The 6,516-nt window shown below is 53.5% G+C and overlaps 1 non-coding gene across 1 annotated transcript; it reads right to left on the reverse strand.

The window, feature by feature from the left end:
- Nucleotides 1-6,178: 6,178 nt before the first annotated feature.
- On the reverse strand, nucleotides 6,179-6,256 carry Trnaa-ugc. The gene has a single exon. It is a non-coding gene; the product is annotated as a tRNA-Ala (tRNA).
- Nucleotides 6,257-6,516: the final 260 nt, after the last annotated feature.

Genomic DNA, 6,516 nt, shown 5'->3' on the forward strand with positions numbered 1-6,516 from the left:
TGGAGATCAGAGTCCCAAGCCACTCACGCCTGCCATCCCAGCTACTCCGGAGGCTGAGATCCGGAGGATCGCTGTCCAAAGCCAGCCTGGGGCAGGAAAGTCCTTGAGACTCTTCTCTCCTGTGAACCAGCAAAAAACCAAAACTAGTGGTGCTGTGGCTCAAGTGGTAGAGCGCTGGCCCTGAGCACCAAGATGCTCAGGGATAGCGCCCAGGCCCCGAGTTCGAGTCCCAGGGCTGACCGGCCCTTTGGCTGGTGGGTGGCTTTACAGACTGGGCTGTGTTGGGCCTAGAGACACTCAAATCTCCCCGGCCAGGGCTGGGCCGTGTGCAAAGGGGAAGGGCAGAAGGTACTGCTTGTGCACACGGCCCAGGCCTGCTCAGATCAAAGGGAGACCGGGAGCTGGTGCTGAGGCTTTTATCATGGCTGATACAAGGTGACAGGCCGAGGAACGCCAAATCCATCTTGATTATGTCCTGGGCCTCGGCTTGGAAGTGGACAGCTGCTGACTCCCAGCACGCCTGGAAGGTTCCAGAAACGGCAGGGCTAGAACACAGCACACACACACATACACGCACGTCCAAATACACCTAGGTGTGTGTATCCCTTACCTGACCCAAGTGCTCTTGATTTTTCCATTCTGCGTATTTGTTTTTCAAAAGGTGGGTTTTTTGGGGGGAGGGTTTATCGTTTGTGTTTGGGGTTCGGGGAGCCGGTGGCTCCCGCCTGGCATCCCAGCTACTGGGGAGGCTGAGATCCGGAGGATCGAGGTTGGAGGCCAGGCCCGAGGTGGGAAAGGCTGGGAGACTCTGACCTCCAATGAACCACTCGGAAAAAAGCCCCAAGTGATGTTGTGGCTCAGGTGGTAAGAGCGCCAGTGTTGGGCAAAAGCAGTTCAGGGACAGAGCCCAGGCCGAGTTCAATATATTTTTGGTCTGTCTTGGGTCTTGAACTCTGGGCCTGGGTGCTGTCCCTCAGCTCTTCAGCTCAAGGCGAGCGCTCTACCCCTTGAGCCACAGCGCCACTTCCAGCTTTTTGCGGGTACACTGGCAAAAACAAAACAAAAAGTCAAACGGGGCCTCTCCTGACCGTAGTCTGGCTTCGAACCACAATCCTCCAGATCTCAGCCTTCCTGCGTTAGCTAAGATCACCGGCCATCAATACAGAATCAATTTAAAAAATCCATTTAATCCAGAATCAAACCACATTGGTTCCCCCAAATTCTCCCCATCCATTAAGGGAAGTAATCGTGTGTGTGTGGTCCCCCCCAGATTCTGTCTCTATCTCTCTCTGTCTCTGCCAGGGTTTCCCACAGGATCCGCCTTGGGTCGCGGCTCCGACAGCCCAGGTCTTTTGAAGCACGTCTCGTTCGGGACTTAAAAGCAGTGGGTTTTTTTCCCCTGCTTTGTTCTTTTTCCAAAAATACACGTTCTTTGACATTTTTAATCCAGCAGGATGGGGAGAGGCGGTCATGAGATTTCCGGGCTGCCCCCCCTCACCCCTCCAAAGCCTACCACATGAAAGTCCACAAGAACATGGCTGGGGGCAACCTACAAATTCTCCTCTCCACATCGCCAGCCATGGTCAGGGTGGCTGGGTGTCTGTGAATCAAGTCACTCGGGCTCCTGGAGACTCCAGGAAGAAAGAATGTGCTGGAATTGAAAGCATTCTCTGGTCATTGCTATTGTCTGCAATGAACATAGACAGCCTGGCCAGCGCCTGTGGCTCACGCCTGTGGTCCCAGCTAACTCTGGAGGAGGCTGAGATCTGGAGGATCGCGGTTTGAGGCCAGCCCCATGCCAGAAGTCTGGGAGACTCTGACCTCCAATGAACCACCAGAAAACCAGGAGTGGCGCCGTGGCTCAAGTGGTAGAGCACCAGCCTTTGAGCACAAAGAGGCTCAGGGACAGCGCCCATGGCCTTGAGTTCAAGACCCAAGACTGGTGGCAAGAAATAGGCTGGCCCTCGAGGGGCTGGGAAGGTGGCTCAGTGGTAGAGCGCTTGCCTTGCATGCATGAGGCCCTGGGTTCGATTCCTCAGCACCACATAAGCAAAAAGCAAAAAGCCGGAAGTGGCGCTGTGGCTCAAGTGGTAGAGCGCTAGTCTTGAGCTGAAGAGCTGAGGGACAGCGCCCAGGCCCAGAGTTCAGGCCCCATGACCGGACCTTCCCCCCCAAAAAAATAGATGATATACAGAATTATATGTATATATTTACTTAAATATGCTTATATTATAATTTATAGATAAACATATTTGTTCAAATAGGTTTATATTTATTGTTATATTTACTTATATTCATATTTATGTAAAGATAAGCTATAAAGATAAGTACATGTAAATATAAATGTATATATCATGTATTTATGTGTAAATATATGGTATCCAAGTATATAATTATGCACACATATGTTATATATGCTATATATTATATATATATAGCATATATAACTATATCAATATATTTTATGTTTATATGTATAGATATATAAATAACATGTTATATTATGATACATATATTATGATACATCTAATACATATTATACGCATAGATATATAAATATATAACATGTTATATTATAACACATCTTTGTGTCCACATTACTGTATTACCTATAATATAGAAATGTACATAGGTGATAGACAATGTAATTTTGAATATAGTATGTAATACATAAACTATTATTTATACATTACGAAATAACTTACGTGAGATTGTTTCCATTATATGGTAGAACATATAAAACGCATATGCAGATAGGACCTAGGGAGTTACACAGAATCTGTCTATCTATCTGTCTGTCTGTCTGTCTGTCTATCTATCTATCCATCTATCTATCTAATTTACAGATAAGTATAGGAATCCTTGTGATTGTTCTTTAGATATTTATGGAAGGGAATCAAAGTTTCAGCAGGGTTCCCTCCCCCATACCCCCCTCCCCCCTCCCCTCCCCCCCTCCCCTCCCCCCCCTTGCATTCCACCACACTCCATTCCTCCATCCTCTTCCAGCCCTTGGGCCCCCGCCTTGGCCAGTGCGCAGGCGCAGGGCGGCGTGGGAGGCGCCCGGCGGCAGCGCGCAGGCGCAGGGCGGCGTGGGAGGCGCCCGGCGGCAGCGCGCAGGCGCAGGCCGGCGTGGGAGGCGCCGAGCGGCAGCGCGCAGGCGCAGGCCGGCGTGGGAGGCGCCCGGCGGCCGCGCGCAGGCGCAGGCCGGCGTGGGAGGCGCCGAGCGGCAGCGCGCAGGCGCAGGGCGGCGTGGGAGGCGCCCGGCGGCAGCGCGCAGGCGCAGTGCCGGCGAAGGGGGGCGGGCGGGGGAGGCGGCGGCGGCGGCGGCGGCGGCGGCGGCGGCGGCAGTGCGCATGCGTGCGCGGCCGGGCCGCGCTCTCCCCAGGGCTGGAGGCCTTCCATGGCTGCGGGGCGCTTTGAACATGAAAGTGCGGCGAAGGGGAGGTCGCCGGGGCCCCCGCGTCCGGCCGGGGTGTAAAAAAAAGAAGCAGGGAAAGAGAAGGGAAAAAGCAACACGGATTTCAGAGAGGCGTCGGGACGGGGCGAGGAGAGGAGGGCACCCCAGCAGGCCGCGACCACACCAGACCCATGACCGCGATCCCAGCCCGCGGACTGGGAAGGGGACACGCATTCCTCCAACAGCGATCGGCCACGCGTGATGACAATGACACAGTGATACAATAGCGCTGTCGTGCGCCTGTCCTCGTGGGCTTCGGACTCAGGCCGGGGCCCTGGCCCCCGAGTTAATTCAAGGGGGGCACTGACCCCCCCGATCCCCGTCCCCACTTCTCCCGACCGCGATCCCCCGGATCTCAGCCTCCCTGAGCCGCCGGGATGGACAGGCATGAGCCCCGCCAGGGCCTGGCTGACCTAGGGTGACCCCGACCCTCAGCACAATGGGGGGGGACACACACCCCACCCCGGGACAGCCGAGGCCACCCTCCCCCCACAGGACAGACAGACACCCTCCCCCAGGGCCCGGACCCCCCCACACACACACTGGGCCCCATCCAGACTTGGGGGTTTGTTTTCTCTGTGGATGGCAGAATGCAAAGGCCGCGAAGCGTTTAGATGAAGAAGGTGGCTCAGTGGTAGAGCGCTTGCCTCGCATGCCTGAGGCCCTGGGTTCGATTCCCCAGCACCACATAAGCAGAAAAAGCTGTAAGTGGCGCTGTGGCTCAAGTGGTAGAGCGCTGGCCTTGAGCTGAAGAGCTGAGGGACAGCGCCCAGGCCCAGAGTTCAGGCCCCAGGACCGACCAAAACGAATAAATAAGAATAAAAATAATTAAAAACCCAACAAAAGTAGAGAGAGAAGGAACAGCGGACGAAAGGAAGACGCAGACTCCCCCCGTGCAAGGCGGGAGTCCCAGAACCGAGCCAGGGCCGGCTATATAAAGGACCGTGGCTCCTCCCCCTAAGGGCGTGCTCCTTGTTCCCTATTGGTCTAGAAGGCTGCCGTGCACAGGTGGGGAGCCTTGTGATTGGTTCCTCTATGCAGACGTTTTCTGATTGGCTGAGAAAGCCCGCTTTTGGGACATGCCCTTGTGAGGAGTCTTGTGATTGGTGCCTCCACCTCAGAGGCTTCTGATTGGTTGAGAAGGTAGACGTGCACTTGTAGGCAGCCTTGTGATTGGTTCCTTCTCCTGGAAGGTTCCCTGTGATTGCCTCCTGAGTCGCTAGAATTACAGGAGTGAGCCACCAGCGAGCGGCTTGTGATTGGTTCCTGCACCTCGGAGGCTGCTGATTGGTTAAGAAGGCAGGCTTATGCTTGTGGGGAGCCTTGTGATTGGTTCCTGCACCTCGGAGGCTGCTGATTGGTTGAGAAGGTAGACACACACTTGTGGGGAGCCTTGTGATTGGTTCCTCCATCCAGGAGGCTTCTGATTGGTTGAGAAGGTAGACACGCACTTGTGGGGAGCCTTGTGATTGGTTCCTTCACCCGGTCGGTTGCCTGTGGTTGGACTTCCCCCGCTCCACACCAGTATGGGAAGGAGCTCTGGATTGGATGGAGGTGTGCAGGGGGGCGGGACAAACTTGAACAAGGCCATAAAAGGCAAACGTGCGCGGGCCTGCCCGGCGTCCACAGGCCTGGCGGGTTTGTTCGTTTGCTGCGGCCTGTGCCAGTCCTGGGACTTGAACTCTCTTCCCTCAAGGCTAGTGCTCTACCACTTGAGCCACACCTGTGCTGGCAGCTTTTCCCTGACTCGTTGGAGATACAGAGATCTGCGTGTGTGGCTGTCCCAGGCTGGCCTCGAACCACGATCCCCCAGACGTCAGCCTCCTGGGTGGCTGGGATGACAGGCCTGAGGCCTGGCTCGACGGAATCAGAGACTTGCCTGATGCTAACAGAGCTTGTCCAGTTGTGTGTGCATTTCTTCACAGTAATAAACGGACTCAGCCAGGCACGGGTGGCTCACGCCTGTCATCCTAGCTACTCACAAGGCCTGCGATCGGGAGGATCGTGGTTCAAGGCCAGCCTTGGGCAGGAAAGTCCTTGAGACTCTGATCTCCAATGAACCACCAGAAAACCAGAAATGGCACCATATATATAGTTCAAAGTGGTAGAGCGCCAGCCTTGAGTGAAAGAGCTCAGGGACAGCGCCCAGGCCCTGAGTTCAAGCCTCAGGACACACACACACACACACACACACACACACACACACTAGGAGTTGAACCCAATCCCTTACCTACGTAGCTGGTTGCTTGAGTGTCAGAACCGAAGCCTAAAGACCAGAAAAAGCCATTTCTACCTCTGCACTGAAATTCTACTGGATGTACAGAGACCTCAATACTTTAAACGGTGATTAATGATGCCCTGTTTGCTTTTCTTTTCCCCTGAAGTTATCTCTTCTGGAATATTCTTCTCCACCCAATCTCACTCCATCAGCCGCTGGACTGCGAGATTCCCCTTACCCTTCAATGAACATTAATTAGCATCCACGCGTTGGGACATGTTCGGTGTTGGTTTGTCTCGTTACTCCTCGGGAGAATTGCTCCAACCAACTCTAAGGAAATTGCCTGATTTTTGAAAGCACCACTAATACTGATTTCTTGTTTAACTTTTCTTTTTGGTGCCGGTCCTGGGCTTGAACTCTGGGCCTGGGCGCTGTCCCTGAGCTTCTTTGGCTCAAGGCTAGCGCTCTAGCACTTGAGCCACAGCACCACTTCTGGCTTTTTCTGCAGGAGTTCTGGGGAATCGAACCCAGGGCCTCATGCATGCAAGGCAAGCGCTCTACCACTGAGCCACCTTCCCAGCACCCCCCTTTTATGTTAATTTAAAAAGAAATCCACGTTCCAAGTGAATTTAATCACTAACCCCTCCAAAAAAATTAACATTTAAATATATTCAAATCACACATGCTAAAATGATCACCTTCAATATGCTGTCAGCAAGGAAGAAACTCTTTTTTAAAATATTTCAGAGATGGGCAACATCATTGTAAATTCCCTCATGAACCTCTCGCCCCACCCCCTTACTGAATTAATGCACTTGTGTCTACGCTGACAGGTGCAGGA

Source organism: Dipodomys spectabilis, unplaced genomic scaffold (assembly GCF_019054845.1).
Source record: "Dipodomys spectabilis isolate Male_0828 unplaced genomic scaffold, ASM1905484v1 ptg000251l, whole genome shotgun sequence".
NCBI lineage: Eukaryota > Metazoa > Chordata > Mammalia > Rodentia > Heteromyidae > Dipodomys > Dipodomys spectabilis.